Source organism: Labeo rohita, unplaced genomic scaffold (genome assembly GCF_022985175.1).
Source record: "Labeo rohita strain BAU-BD-2019 unplaced genomic scaffold, IGBB_LRoh.1.0 scaffold_90, whole genome shotgun sequence".
NCBI lineage: Eukaryota > Metazoa > Chordata > Actinopteri > Cypriniformes > Cyprinidae > Labeo > Labeo rohita.
This window is the reverse complement of record NW_026129854.1, coordinates 529,415-545,860: the sequence shown is the minus strand read 5'-3', so window position 1 is coordinate 545,860 and position 16,446 is coordinate 529,415. Positions and strand designations below refer to the sequence as shown.

Here is a 16,446-nt window from a genome sequence, read left to right as displayed (position 1 = left end):
AAACCATATCAGATGTAAATTTTCACCAGGACTGATGCGTGTGCAAAGTTTCATGAGTTTTCGAGCATGTTTAGGCCCTCAAAAAGACTTTTTACTTTGGAGAAGAAGAAGAAGAAGAAGAAGAAGAAGAAGAAGAAGAATAAACAGAGCAATTCCAATAGGGTCCTCGCACTGCAGTGCTCGGGCCCTAATTACAGCTGCAAGCAGCGATGAAAGGGCCCTCGCACCCGGGCTCACCGCCGATCAGTGGCGAATGGTGGGCACTATGCTTTTCACATAGTAAATTTAGGAGGAATATGTCAAAGTCATTTATATGTGCCAAACTTCCTGCTGCCAGTTGGTGGCGCTATGCCTAAAACTGAATATTGGCATGTAGATGTGTTCAGGCCTGCACTTTTATTAAATATATGAAGTTTGGTGCAGATTGAACATGGCATGCTTGAGTTAGTGTAAGACATTACATATCTTGCTGCCAACAGGTGGCGCTATGATTATATGTGAATATTGGCCTTTAGGTGTCTTCAGGCCAGTACTCTTACCAAACATGTGAAGTTTGGAGCAGATCAGACATTGCATGTTTAAGTTAGTATAAAATAAGTCATTTCCTGTTGCCAACAGGTGGCGCTATGATAATGACTGAATATTGGCCTCTAGATGTGTTCAGGCCAGGACTCTTATCGAACATGTGAAGTTTGGGGCAGATCGGACTTCGTATGTCTGAATTACAACAACTTCTATTCCCATGGCGAAACATCGAACTTTGTCAGACCGCCACGGACACACCCTTCAACGAAAACTCTAGATCTTCACAATTTAACATGGCAAAGGCCTTTAGAGTAGACTGACCAAATTTGGTGTTGATCTGAATAAATCGGTAGGAGGAGTCCGTTACAAAGTAAAACATGTCACTTCCTGTTGCCAGCAGGTGGCGCTATGACTAAAACTGATTATGACTATGGGCATGTGTTCAGGATCGGACTATTATCAAACATGTGAAGTTTGGGGCAGATCAGACATTGTATGGCTGAGTTATAACAACTTCAATTTTCATGGCGAATCATCGAAATTTGACAGGGCGCCACGGACACGCCCTCCAGCGAAAACTCTAGATCTTCGCAATTTAACGTCACAAAGGGCTTTAGATTAGGCTGACCAAATTTGGTGTTGATCCGAATAAATCTCTAGGAGGAGTTCGTTTTAATACGACGCCTGGAAATGCCAAAAATGACACAAAATTTGCTGAGAAAATGAAAAATATCCGACTTCCTGTTGGGTTTTGGATTTTCCTCCAAGAGACTTTTTTGTAGGTATTGGTGTGTTACATGTGCTTACCAATTTTCATACATGTACATGAAACGTAGCGGGAGGGGCACTTCATAGAAAGTGAATAGGTGGCGCTGTCGAGCCATTTTGCCACACCCACTTCTGGAGCCTATATCAGACGTAAATTTTCGCCAGGTTTCGGGCCCTAATAATAATAATAATAATAATAATAATAAACGGAGCAATTCCAAGAGGGTCCTCGCACCACCGGTGCTCGGGCCCTAATAATAATAATCCTTAGAAGAACAATAGGGCCTTCGCCCTTTTAGGGCTCGGGCCCTAATTAAACATGGGGTCAATAAATATTTTCTTGTTTTACAGCTGGAGACCAAAAAACGCAAAGAAAATCAGTCACAGCAAGCCAGTCAAACCAGTCCTGATGAATGAGGAATGAACATGTCTTCTTGTGCCCAAACAGAAAAGACAGATCTCCACTGGTATGTATGTATTCAAGCAATGTATTTATATGTGGTACAGCATTTGATGTTGATCTCTCAAAAGACAACCGTTATAATTTTTCACATACACATCTTTTTTTATAGCTCCTAGAATTAGCAAATCAACTGTGCCATCATCTCTGGAATTTGGGCAGGAAATGACCGAATTTGGTGAGTACTGACACCTGCACCTGTAATCACCAACACTATTTCTTTGTTGACTTATTGTTTTGTCTGTTTGTTTGAAGGAGGATAAAGCCAGTTGATGAAGAGATCAATTCAATGGCCACCAGGTGCAGCACTGCAGCCTGAACCCATCAGGTATCTGCTGTGAAGACTGCATTCATGAACAGCTCTACTGTGACAGCTCAGATGTTACGGCGCATAAAAGTAAACTTAACAACTGATCAACAAGTGTTGTGGAGGGATTCTTTTGGCCCATACCTCCAACAGGAATCAATGTTAAGTCCAATGCAACAACTATAAATACAAATTCTATATATCGTTCATTGATTAACAACATTTAATACATGTTTTGTCCCTCCAGGACATCTACATCAGGTGGTGTGTGAGGAAAGCACAGAGGACCATCAGAGACTCCAGCCAACTGCATGGATCGCTCTCATTGTTACCATCAGTAAGAAGTTATTGCAGAACCTACACCAGCAGACTGCGAGACAAGTTCTTTCCACAGGCAATCAGGCTGAACTGAACTCATACCAGTAACACCACACACAGCACATCAACCTCATATGTACTGCACTCTAACAGTTACACTGTCTGGACTCTGACTCACTATTATTCTGCACCCTGACACTCTGTTTGCACTAATTCATACCGTACTGCACTGTCACTATTGTTTATCATTGTTTTCATTTTGTGCTCACTAGTGTTGTCACGGTACCAAAATTTCAGTATTCGGTACCAATACCAGTGAAAATCCACGGTTCTCGGTACCAATTTCGGTACCAAATCAAAACACAAAAACATGAATTGAACAACACACTATTTTTATTTATAACAAACAAAAATAAAACAAAGTTTTGACTTGGAAGCTGGTATTTTGAGCTGAGGTGATGAAGCATTTGCTGGAATCCCCATTTTTCACTGTATAAACTGGCACTTAATCCATACATGTGAATTCGGCAACAGCTCGGTTCAGTTTTCTTGCCTCAGGTGAGTTTTTGTCGTACTTCTGCTGCTGAAAAGCATCTGGAACCGTTGTCTGCTTAGGAGTTTGGTTCGTGGTCTTCTTCAGCCTGCAGCTGTAAAAGGAAAATATAATATACTTCAGTAAAACAATGGGCTGAGTCTGACTAAATGCAATATTAGATTGACACCAGCTAAACAGAACTTTATATATAACTTTTCAGTAAATAACAAACCTCAGCTTTTTATAAGAAAGTTAGATAAGATTACTTGTATTAATGTTACACAGATGGAAACTGTAGTATTAAAAACACTTTACAAAAAGATTCCATTTAACATGACTTAATAAACAAGTGTTACATAGCAATTATTCTTCTTAATTTCAAAATGTATTAATAATTTATTTTAAATTAAAAGTTATATCTGTTGACATTATTTCACGCACAATGAACAAACATGAACGATCAAATGTTTGTATAAAACAACATTCACACACATTAATTAATGTGCACTCACTGTAAATTGATGTTAGATAATATATTAAGTCATGTTAATGAATAGTATATTTTACCAAACTATACAGGACTGTATTTGACTGTACGTTTATTTAATCAAACTGCGCAAACTATATTTCATAGCCTAGAACTGCTTTTCTGATGGACTTATTTTAAGGCTATAAACATTAACCATACATTTGTACATGTGTTCTCTAACACACATTTTTTAGCTACACGGGTCATCAGGTGTGTAAAAATAGTACACGATCATGTCCTGTTTTTTTTGTTTGTTTTTTTTTTTTTTTTTTTTTAATAATAAACGCTATCGGTCTTTGTCAGGTGACGTCACACTCACGAGAATCGAATTGCATTTTGGGTATCGCCGCCATTTGTAAGGTATCAAAGCTGAGGTGTTCTGTAGTTGCAGAATTATCCCTTTGATTTGCTTCAAAATGGTACGTTTTTGTTGCGTTAAAATCAGCGATTGTAAATTACATGATTAGAAAAGGTTAAAAACTGACCACGAGGAAAGATATTTTAGGTCTCCCAGTTGAAAGAAACAGTAGACAACATGCAGCGGAAATAACCAAGAAGTGTCGGATGGCCTGAATAGCAGCGGTGATACGCAAAATCATCATATTTTCCCGCAACATTTTCATAAAGGTAAGTAAGCGATTTTTTAGTTTGTGCTTATTTTCTCTTTTTTTATACCTAACGTTATATCCACATGTTTTGGGTTATCAGTGCTATTCAGTGGTGTAGTGCAGGTATACGGTGTAATGACAAGTGTGGATAAATGCAAATATTCCCTAAAAGCACCCAGTAAAGACGGTGATGCGGTCAGGAACGCGGCGCCGGTTTCCTTTTAAATATGTTTGATGGTTGCGCCGGCGCCGTCTCTGTTCATACATGAGAGCATGTCAGCTTTGTGGTAAAATAATTATTATTGATAACTAATTTGAATCAGTACATTATAACGAAAACAATACCTTAGGAATGAAAAGCAGGTTTTTTTAAACCGATGAACCAGACAGCCAAGGAGCAGAAACGCGCATGGGTGTAGAGATTTATTTTATTTCACTACTGAAATTCTTAACTAAATACTTAACGGAATACCTAACTAAAATACATTTTTAATGTTTTTATTTTTTAATGTATTTCTGTATTTCATATAGGTTGGTGTGACTAAACTGTAAGAAAAAAATAAAAACATTGCAGCCAGCTGAGATGATGACCCACCAGGCTGGAGGAGATGGTCGACTTCACAAGACACCACTCGATGCCACAAACTGAATGTAACTTGTGTGTACACAGAAGAAAACTGACTGCTTTTCATGCATAAGGACATAAGGGAAATTCTCACTTCATTTTAAATACTTCTGTTAACTTCATGCACCTCAGACTGAATCTGCCTGCACAAACACTGTTTTATACAACTGTTACAGGCACAAAATTATCCTTCATTAGTTTGTGGTGTCCTTTGGACACAGTATAGCAATGATTGACTGCTTTCAGATTTCCACAGAGAAACCAAATTAATTATTTCACAGATCATCTAGCACATATAAGAATCCATGTAGAAAGGGTCATTAGAAATGTTTGGCAGAAGCATTAAATCATCACCACATTATTATTAATATTATTTTTATTTATTTTCATTTTATTATTATTATTGTTCAACTTTCTTTGTAGTGCTTGCACTGTGTCCACTTAGCGGTATGTTGATGTTCTTCATGCTTGTCCCATCTTCTGTTATGCATTTTTAAGCTGATTTTTAACACAGTGATGTATTTATAATAAAGTATATATAATGACATTTTCATAAATGTGTTTTTGATTGACTCCTTATCAGTACTTGTTATCAGCCAAATGAAGTACGGAAAATGTTGAACAAACAGGCTAAAGTGTAATGGCATTAATGGTATAAGGGAATGTGCAAATCAATGGTAGACAAAAACAGAACATATAAGTGTATTTGTAAGTAAATAATATACGTTTTTATACCGTAAACAAGAGCACGTCATATTTCCATCGAGGTTGAACACCGGCAGCACTCAACTTTTTGCGGTCAGGTAACGTTAATATGGATCAGTGTTAATTGTTAATGACAAATTATATACGTTACGGTTCCTAAAACTTCTGCTGAGATTATCTCGGTCCCATATCTACTTGGTTTGCTTCTGTTTCTCCAGTATGATGATTTAAACGGTCTTTACTTTACGGCTCTGTATACTTTCAGTTAACTGCTCAATGCGACGATACCTTCAAAATGGCGCGTCGGTGACGTCACACATAATAAACGCACGTGACTGACAAAGACCGATAGGAGCATTAAACACTTAATAAAGAAGTTTATTGTAATACTCGCGTTAGCATTAGCCGCGCTTATGCTAACGATTAACTAAGCAAATGGCGATGTTTAAGGTATAATTTTTATAACAAAAGCTCTAAATATAAAATAAAATTAAAACTTACCTGCTTGAACTTTCATTAAATTTGGGTGTCGGTCTTTGAGGTGTTTTATTAAGTTCGATGTATGTCCTCCTTTTGAGAGAAACTTCGATGACACCGTTTGCAAACGGGTTTCTGATGATCTATGATGTTGCCCTTGTCATCAGCCGCAAATACGAAATATTTCCACACGTGGCTCCTTCCTCCTTTCTTTTCAACAAGCGGATTCAGAGCAGCCACATCAGCAACACCACCGGTCGCCGTGTCTCTGTGCTTTTGTGAAGAAGACGCAACTGCGCAGTGCGCACCTTTCCGATAGCGCAGCAAGAACCGGGTTGACCGGGTGCTCGGTACCACCGGTACTTAAGAAAACCTGGTACCGTAACATTTAATTTTTTTTAGTACCGACTTGGTACCGAAGTACCGGGTCTTTTGACAACACTAGTGCTCACTGTATAGTGTAATATTTACCATATATTGTTTTCTACATGTATTGAGTCCCTTATATATACAGTGTGTATATACATAAACGTGTGTGTGTTGCATATATTTAATATTTTTCATCCATACTGTAATGCTGTAGTTTGAACAAAAGAATTTCACATGTACATGTGATCATGGTATTGTGACAATAAAGTGATTTGATTTGAATTGGTCATTTCTTTTGTTCATCACTTGTACTGTAGTGTGCTGGATAACAACTGCAAATTATTTATGACATGGAAGAAGTTTATGGATAAACAAAGAAAAAGGATACCAGGAGAGCTCAGATGATGAGCAGGAAACTGAATGTGATTCCATGATGCTCAAGAAATTTGACCATGCATGCAATTGGGTGGTTTCATCTGATTAAAATATGGTTTTAACATAACCCATTTTTATTTTTCTTGAATATCATTTGTCTTTATAATCTACTTTAGTTGTCTTTATGATGTATTCTCCAGTAAAGTATTGCACATGATGTTGGATAATAAAGTATGGTGAATATTCTGTGTTAGGGATGGTGTTTGGTGAAAACACCATTTAATTTTGTAAACAATACACCTAACTACCATGAGTGTTTTAATTAAGGCATGAACATTTGGTCATATTAATGACATTCAGTTACCTGAAGGGAAGGCTGAAAGATGAATTAGAAGAGACTGCATGGACCATATTGCTACAAACACTTCATGCACAACTGAGGGTGATGGATCAGGGAAAGATCAATACTCAGTACATAGATATGAATCTAATACTGTATTATAAGCAAGATGAGCATGCACATTACTGATGTTTCACATCAGAGAAAGAATAAAATAAGGAATATTTGACACAGAGACACAAATTGGGTGTTTTACATTATGATTCTTTGCACTGCATGAATTGTATGGCTTTTGCACCATAAACCACACACTGTCTGTGCCTTGTCTTACTGAATGACACATTGAAATTGTGTGATAGTACAATGAAGGATCACAATATGTATTGTTTTTTTTTACATTTGTGTCTTCATTTACTGTCATCACTGTATTCTTGCTCCTGATCTAATGAAATCAATGGAGCCCATTTCAAATGGGAACTGTCTATTCTTATTCTAAGATAACCATGACTTGCAACTTACATATTGGCAAGTTGCTGAAAAGACAATCTCAAAAATGTGACTCAGCACAGTGTGATGTCGATGATGAGAAGAGATTTGTGTACATTTTACTGCCCTTCCATCTCTAGGGGCCCAGTAGAGTCCCCTGGAAGAGCAAAAAAAAAAAACAAAAAAAATTACATTTCAAATGGCTGTAAATCAGTGTCTGATTATAATGACAAAGAGAAAACTGGCAGGACAACTACTTATGCTATGTTAATTACATAATGTTTTAAAACGTATATAGAAAGGTGGTATAAAGGTGTTTTAAAAAGTGGTCTAAGTAAAATACCAAATTTCAGCCTGTCTCTTGAATATGCCATAGATGTTTGCACAATGAACATGTTTAGATAAGCTTTGTTCAAAAAAAGATTGTATTTTCTCCCAATTTTATAATTAAACATTCTAAACTACATTACCCATAAGCCTCTGCCATTCTATCGATGGAACGCGAAAAAAGATGGCGCTGTTATTTGTAGTTTAATGAAGATATGCTTAGGGTTAGGGTTACAATCTCTGTAAAGTGGCAATTACTCACCACATAGCAACACTGTATTGTTAACTGAGGGTATTACAGACGTAATAATAACTGCAAAACGGACTTTGCAACATCAAGCGTTTTTTAATTTGGTTTAAAAGATAGTCCAATCACAGCGAGTTCTACGAGTGCCATGGGAACTTCAAAGCCAAGGGCAACCCAGCTGAGCAGAGGCGTTACACTTACTTGTCCATATATGGTCATTTATGACAGGATCTTCCGGGTTCTTGTGGGGAATGGAAAGATAATCAGTTGAACGATTTATTTGTCGCCACTCCATATAAAACTGTGGAGTTACCCTGATGCAGCAATAGATTTGTTGATTACAGTATATATGTATATATATTTTTTTTTGCATACATTGTGTACACCAATATTAATGTACAATATCTAAAGTAAAACGTTTGCATATCCTGTGTGAAAAATAAATCAAAATGTAAAAAATAATAATAATAATATTAATAATTACATGCAGTATTTTTCTACTATTCAATTTAGCTTCTGTAACATTTACAGTGTATTTATAGTGTATTAAATAAACAATTAATCAGTTCTGTTTCCTGGAAATGGACCTGGAAATGATCTGCCAGTTTAACTATAGGAATAATAATAATAATAATAATAATAATAATAATAATAATAAAAATCATGAAATCACACATTTTGTAGTCATTTCCCAATGTTTATTGATATGTCAAACTTTTCCCAGATAAACAGTGCTCAGAACAGCATTCTTTCTACAGTTTGTGTCATTATGAAAAAAAAAAAAAAAAAAAAAAAAAAACTGTTGATTATAAAAATTTACAATACTCAAAAATAAAAAGAGAATTTGTTTACAGAACATGTTACAAGATGCCAAATAATATTCAAGGCTCCAGTTGAAAATATATTTTCTTCCCTTTAACAAACAATTAGGCAAAAATGATTAAGAACAATACTTCAATATTTTACAATTATTACCTTATATGATATATTTCCTGTTTCCTGTCATCATTGTTTGCTTCTATTGTGACTAAATGCAAGACAAATTAATGATTAATAATTATAATTTTATAGTTAGTTGTTAGTGGTAGTTATAAATCACTATATGTTGACAGGAGTGCCCACAGTAGAGATGGGAGTGAGTGTTGACTGTAGAGGAGAAATTAAAAAAATAATAAGTAAACATGCAAAAACTGGAAGACAGCAGTAAAGTACTGAGAGCAGATGTGCCACACGAGAGAAAGTGATGTGGAAGCTGTTGGAAGGGCTGATATTGTGGAGAGCTGATGAAGAAGGACTTAGTAGTCTGTGAGAAATCCTGCAAGACAGGAAGAAAGAGAATTGATCACATGATGAACAACAAAAACACTGACAAAAACAGATGGCAGACAACAACATACTGTAAGTGCAGCATGTATAACAGTAAACAGAACGTTATCGTCTGTTGGTGTAGATGTCAAAATAGTTATTATCATAGTTCTTGTTCATGGTGTGAACAGCTTTAAGTTTAAGATATCATGTACTGTTAGAACGGGAAGAGACAGTGGCAATTTGTAAAGGTTAATAAAGAAAGAACACAATGGACTTAATATAAACTTTATGATGCAAACACTCTGACTACTTACAATGGGCAAAATTAGCATGAGAGTTCAGGCAATGGCCAATGACAAAAGTACAAGTGAAAGTCGTAGAATTTTACATAACTACGCTTGTACAATATTATATAAATTTGCTGATTTGCTGTTAATTGTATGAATGAGTTCGACATGACACTTTGTTGGTTGTTCTTTCTGATGGGGCTGTGGAGCAAGCTGTGCAAAATGTAACTGCAGTACAGTTCAGTCAAGATGCTCAGACTGACATTGACATACCTTTGGAAATCTTTGCCTTTAGTCTTTTCCGTAAATGCACATAAATGGCCCAATTCAGATCCCATGACTGGCCTCCTTTGGTCTTCCCTTTCAGCTGAAACAAAGAGAAATATATACATGTTGAGACAATGTGCTAAAAATAATCTGGAACCAAAATATTTAAGAGGAACGACTGTAAGGAAAGTTATTATTAACAGAAATAATGATCAGTTATAGCTAAATGTCTTCAACATTACTGTGAAAGGCTGAATCACTGAAGGACTTGTTCAGCCTCCTTGGCAGCTTCTTCAAGATCAGCACTGGGAGCTTCGAGTTCAAGTTCCCTGTTAATTCTAGCAGCTTTCTGACAGAATTGGTCAATTATGAGATTATAAAAATATCATAATGGACCACAGAAAAAAAAAAAAAAGGTGTGGCAAGCATTTTGTGCTTTACAAATAGAGTACCGTAAAAATCACAGTTACTGGTAAAACTACATTTACAGTGGTAAAACCATGGTAAGCGTTGTGGTTATTGTGCTTTAACTACAAATACCATAGTAAAACTATGCTTACAGTGGTAAAACTATGGTAAACGTTGTGGTTGTTGTGCTATAACTACAAATACCACAGTAAAACTACAGTTATAGTGGTAATACTATAATTAGTGTTGTGGTTATTGTGCTTTAACTACAAATACCATAGTAAAACTATGCTTACAGTGTTAAAACCATGGTTAATGTTGTGGTTGTTGTGCTTTGACTACAAACACCACAGTAAAACTATGGATACTGAGGTAAAACTATGGTAAGTGTTGTGGTTATTGTGCTTTAAAAACAAATACCACAGTAAAACTATGCTTACAGTGGTAAAACTATGGTAAACATTGTGGTTGTTGTGCTTTAACTACAAATACCACAGTAAAACTATGATTGCTGAGGTAAATCTATGGTAAGCATTGTGGTTATTGTGCTTTCACTACAAATACCACAGTAAAACTACAGTTACAGTGGTAAAAACCACAGTAAGCATTGTGGTTATTGTGCTTTAAAAACAAATACTACAGTAAAACTATGCTTACAGTGGTAAAACCATGGTAAACGTTGTGGTTGTTGTGCTTTAACTACATATACCACTGTAAAACTATGGTTACTGAGGTAAAACCATGGTAAACGTTGTGGTTTTTGTGCATTGGTTACACATAATATGGTATCAAGCAACAGTTACTATGGTAAAAATATGGTAAATGTGCGGACTTTTCACATGATCACGGGATACTGGGTGGTACTGGGTTGGTTGATTTGTAAAGCTGTCATCAGCCACGTGAATATGATTAAAACGGTTTTATTTATTTATCTATTTCAAAACTGCAACAGTTAGAAGTTAGCTTAGGCTAATGTAAATGTTAGGCTAATGTTAGCAGCTGTGCTAACGCAGCAGCCGACTGTTCTACTAACTAATTTGAACGCATACGCTTCCATTTTAACACATGACTGTAAGGAGACGCAGAAGCACCGAAATAATTAAAATAATGATCTCATTAAAAAAGAAAAGATTATTGCCCTTACTTACCTGTTTGAAGGTGTACGCGCATCAGGTGAACTGGGCAAACCGAGCCTCGCTGGTGACGGCACGACCGTAGAAGATGCTGCGTGGTATTTGTACGCATCTGCTCCACAGAAGTTAATGGGAAGGATTGGCGTATCATATGCATGCGAAATTGGAATTTGGCATATGTATTACATGCAAATGGAAAGTGTAAAGCCTTACTTATTTATATGCAAATTGATGAGAATGGGTTGAACATTATGATAAGCCTGTGTGTGAACTGATATTAGGCTAATATTGTAGACCTACCAATGTGTTGGGTTTTGCTCAATATGATAAGTGGCAGGTCAGTGGGCTTGCTTGCGGTTGACTTATCTACAGGTGTATCAAAAAATTAGAATATCATGAAAAAGTTATTTTTTTGTTAGTAACTTACTTAAAAAACTGAGACTTTCATAGATTCTAGATTTATTACATGTAAAAAAAATTCTAAAGTATTTTTGCTTTTAATTTTGATGATTAGAGCTTACAGCTCATAAAAGTAAAAAATCTAGCATCTCAGAATATTGGAATATTTCCTAAGACCAATCAAAAAATGGATTTGCAAAACAGAAAAGTTCAAGTTCTTTAAGGTATGTTCATTTATGCAGCCTTGGCCTTGGGTGGATGCAGTTCCCCTTCAGGAACTCGAGCTGCGTCAAACGCTATGGGGAATGCCTTTAGCGTAAGCATGCTCTGAATCATGTGTAATCAGTCCAATAGAGTGGTGAGACGTCACAGGCGAGTGACGTCACGGACCAGTAAGTATAAAAGCATGTGCGAAGGAACCGGCATTCAGCTTCAGTCATTCAGTGAAGCACTCTGTGTTGTGTCTCTCGTGTTCTGTTTTTTGTGCTAGTTTGCGCGCCTTTATTTTGAGAACACAATGTCTGATAAGGCGAAAAGAAAGAAAGCAAATCACGTTACAAGTGGTGTGTTCCTCCCTGTTCTCATTACATCCAGAGCGGGGATACACACAGCATGTGCATGGTTTGCTTGGGAGCTGCCTGCATTGCGAACGGCTTTCCCTGTGTGCTCTCCGCTCCCTGAAGGCTCTCTTCACTGAGGGAGCCTTCACAAGCGTTCCTCACAGGTCTGGCCCCGCTTTCGCTGAGGCGGAGAGGCAGCTGCACTCGTGGGGTTCGCAGCTGGATCTATTGGAGGGAATGGAGACGGGTGACCCCTTATCTCCTTCCTCACCCGGTAGATCCGGGTTCTCAGGGATCAGAATCCCGCTCTGCGGTTTCTTTCCCCCCGGGAATGGCCTCCTCCCCTGGGAGGAGCCCCCTTATTCTCCACAGTGTGAGGAGTCATTGGAGGTGGTTACTTGTGCAGTCGCCAAGTTAAACATCGACTGGCCCGCCGAGAAACCGGCCATACCACAGCGAAGCAAACTAGATAAACGCTTCCTGCGTAATAGGCCACCTCCTTCCCACCTGAGCCTGCCTTTCTTCCCCTACCTCCATGCTGAGACCATTCTCGGCCCGCCTCTTTGTCCCTGCTTCCGATTATTATGGAAATGTGGTGGGGATGGCAGAGGGCAGATATAGAACGATGCCCCGGGTAGAGCAGACGCTCGCGAGCTATCTCTCTCCCGATTCGGCATTATCTCTAAAGGCTCCGGTCTTACCCTCCCACTGCGCACAACATCAGCCTTGGTGGGTAAGGGGTACTCGGCAGCAGGTCAGGCTGGTGCTTGTCTGCACACCATGTCGGCGTTGCAGGCATACCAGGCTGATCTGCTTAAAGAGCTGGATGATTGTGACGAGATAAAGAAAGATGACATCTTAGAACTTAGGAGAAGCGCTGACTTGTCTCTTCGCACCACCAAAGAGACCGCCCGTTGTGTTATGCAGTCCAAGGCAGCTATGGTGGCAGCGGAGAGACATTTATGGTTGACCCTGTCTGACACGAAGGAGAAGGACAGAATCTTCCTCCTAGATTCCCCGCTTGCACCTTCTGGCCTGTTCAGCAACACTGTCAATTCCGTCGTCGACAGGTACCAGGAGGCTCATAAACAGGCGGCGGCGTTTCAGCGGTTTCTCCCTTGTTGCGTCCTAGCTCTTGGGGCTGCTGGGCGGGAGCAGCCCCAGCTGAGTACCAGCTCCTCATACAGAGCGTCACCTCTTGTGCTTCTCCGCAGCGGGACCGAGACCAGTGGGCGCTCGAAGTCGGGGGCTTCAAAGTCGGTGCCCGACCTGCGGGTTGTGCTTCAGGCTAAGAAGTCCTCGACGAAGTGGTCCTGACCACTATGGTTCAGGACCGCTGAGGGTTGCCCCTACTGGGGAAGAGCGGGGTGCGCCGCATTCCACGGTGTCCGTCTCTCCTCAGTGCCCTTAGGAGACTGTTCTGCTAACCCTGCCGGTGTTCCAGGGCGCAGTGGTCTCAGGGCACATTGGTCACCCCCCCAGTCTTTTCTGCCCAGAAACGTAGCGGAGCTGGGGAGCTTGCCACCCCTGCAGGGGTCTCTAGAACAGTTAGTTCAGCCGTTTCCTGCCGGGGAACTGTTACAGGACACCGGGCTAGCAGTTCAGACAAATCCAGAGGCCAGTCTTGAGAGACTGGTTCCCTTAGTAGATTATCTGGCAGTGTGGAAGCTATTGCCTAATGTATCTGCATAGGTCCTGCACACTGTAGAGTGAGTTTATCGCATCCAATTCAGTGCTCCGCCGCCTCCTTTCAGCTGGGTTTTTCCCACTCTGGTGGGCCCCGAGCAGGGTCTGGTAATGGAACAGGAAGTAGACACTCTTTTGAGGAAGAAGGCCATCGAGGTGTTCCCTCCTCACGACAGGGAGTCCAGGATCTACAGTCGGTACTTCATTGTTCCAAAGAAAGATGGGTGCCTGCGGCCCATTTTAGGTCTAAGGCACTTGAACCGCTCAGTCATGTGGCTGAAGTTCAAGATGCTGACTGTCAGTCAGGTGGTGTCACAGATCGGGTCCGAGGACTGGTTTGTGACGATAGATCTAAAAGACGCCTATTTCCACGTCTCCATCCTTCCGCGTCACAGGAAGTTCCTGAGGTTTGCTTTCAGGGGTGAAGCATACCAATATCGGGTTCTTCCATTCGGCCTAGCACTCTCACCCTGCACTTTCACCAAGTGTGTGGATGCAGCTCTGGCTCCTTTGCGACTCCAGGGCATCTGCATACTCAATTACATAAACGATTGGTTGATTCTGGCTCATTCAGAGCATTTGGTGGTTCAACATCAAGATGTTGTTCTCGCTCACATGAAACAGTTAGGGTTGAGACTGAACGCCAAGAAGAGTGTGCTGTCTCTATTACAGAGAACCACTTATCTAGGCATGGTGTGGGATTCGACCACAATGCAGGCACGTTTGTCACCTGCTCGGATCGAGTCAATCCTCACTGCAGTCGTGAAAGTGTGAAAGAAAGCCGGTCACTCACTGTAAAACAGTTTCAACAACTGCTGGGTCTGATGGCATGAGGCCCCTACAGTGGTGGCTCAGGACCAATGGGTTGTTCCCGAGGGAAAACCCATTTCGCATGATCAAGGTCACACGGCGATGCCTACGTGCTTTGTACATGTGGAAGAAGCCTTAGTTCCTGTCTCAGGGCGCAGTGTTGGGATCAACCACCAGGGAGCTCTGCGTTCGCGCTCCTTGTACAAGCTGGCGCACCAGATCCTTGTGTGGTCCCAGGGGAAACTCCTCTCGTTGAGAGCAGTACATATTCCTGAGCATCTCAATTTGGGAGCAGACGTCCTGTCGAGGCAGGGGCCGAGGCCAGAGGAATGGATGCTTCACCCAGATGTGGTGAAGCAGATTTGGAGAGTGTTTGGCCAGGCTCAGGTGGACCTCTTCGCAACTCAGGAGAATGTGCAGTGTCCCCTCTGGTACTCTCTGACTTATCCAGCTCCCCTGGGGCTGGATGCCATGGTACAGACGTGGCCGAGGCTTCGTGGGTGTTTAAGCCTATCGAAGAGTCTTCAGATCATCAAGTGATTATTAAGACAGTCCTTCTTCTGGCATTAACGTTTCTCAAGAGAGTAGGAGATCTTCAGGCCCTTTCTGTGGCCCCTTCTCATTTAGACTTTGCGTCTGGCATGGCCAAAGCCTTTCTTTACCCTCGTCCTGGGTATGTTCCGAAGGTCCCCTCCTCAGCACCATGGCCTGTTGTACTCCAGGCCTTTTGTCCTCCTCCCTTTCGGGATACGGACCAGCAGAAGCTTAATTGTATGTGTCCAGTTCGAGCACTGGACACATACGTCTACAGAGCTGCCGTGTGTAGAAGGGCAGACCAGTTATTTGTTTGCTATGGTCCCCCTAAGAGGGGTCTCCCTGCTTCCAAGCAGACCCTTAGCCGCTGGATCGTGGATGCCATCTCCCAAGCTTATGAGTCTTCGGGCCTTCCCTCTCCTTTGGGGGTCAAGGCCCCCTCTACAAGAGGCATAGTTACCTCTGTAATGCTGCAGGATGGTCCACACCTTTGTCCTTTGTCAGGTTCTATAACTTAGACCTGAGAGTCTCTCCTGGCTCTTCTGTCCTCTCGTCCTAGCACACACACTAGGCAGGGACTTGGAATAAATGGGGGTGTGGGCATATCGTTCCCCATAGCGTTTGACGCAGCTCGAGTTCCTGAAGGGGAACGTCTCAGGTTATGTCTGTAACCCTGGTTCCCCGAAGGGAACGAGACGCTGCGTCTCAGGCCATACTTCCGGCATCCCTGCGAGCATTTGCTTCTTCCTTAAAGCTGAATGCCGGTTCCGGCGCACATGCTTTTATGATTTCTGGTCCGTGACGTGACCTGCCCTGCCCGTGACGTCTCGCCTCTCTATTGGACTGATTACACATGTGATTCAGAGCGTGCTAATGCTGAAGGCTTTCCCCATAGCGTTTGATGCAGCGTCTCGTTCCCTTCGGGGAACCAGGGTTACAGACATAACCTGAGGTGTTTTTGGGCTTGAAAATCTGAAACACAATTCACTGCCATTATGAAGCTTGGAAGAGTTCTGGACATTTTTAAATATAACTGTATTTGTGTGAACGAGG

At 40.7% G+C, this 16,446-nt stretch overlaps 2 long non-coding RNA genes across 8 annotated transcripts; one reads left to right on the top strand and one right to left on the bottom strand.

Moving 5' to 3' along the window:
* The first annotated feature begins 1,626 nt into the window (after positions 1 to 1,626).
* On the top strand, positions 1,627 to 7,308 carry LOC127162335 (uncharacterized). Of its 3 annotated transcripts, none has more exons than XR_007827309.1 (4): positions 1,627 to 1,760; positions 1,866 to 1,931; positions 2,009 to 2,221; positions 2,308 to 7,308. It is a non-coding gene; the product is annotated as an uncharacterized LOC127162335 (long non-coding RNA). The 3 variants fall into 3 exon arrangements; XR_007827310.1 differs by having other exon boundaries at positions 1,627 to 1,764; XR_007827311.1 differs by having other exon boundaries at positions 1,628 to 1,760; positions 2,009 to 2,150.
* A 1,369-nt stretch (positions 7,309 to 8,677) lies between these two features.
* LOC127162336 (uncharacterized) lies at positions 8,678 to 13,437 on the bottom strand. Of its 5 annotated transcripts, none has more exons than XR_007827314.1 (3): positions 11,420 to 13,437; positions 9,870 to 9,956; positions 8,678 to 9,316 (listed from the first exon to the last, which is right to left on the bottom strand). It is a non-coding gene; the product is annotated as an uncharacterized LOC127162336 (long non-coding RNA). The 5 variants fall into 5 exon arrangements; XR_007827313.1 differs by lacking the exon at positions 11,420 to 13,437 and adding an exon at positions 10,106 to 11,099 and having other exon boundaries at positions 9,870 to 9,963; XR_007827316.1 differs by lacking the exon at positions 11,420 to 13,437 and adding an exon at positions 10,106 to 11,099.
* Positions 13,438 to 16,446: the final 3,009 nt, after the last annotated feature.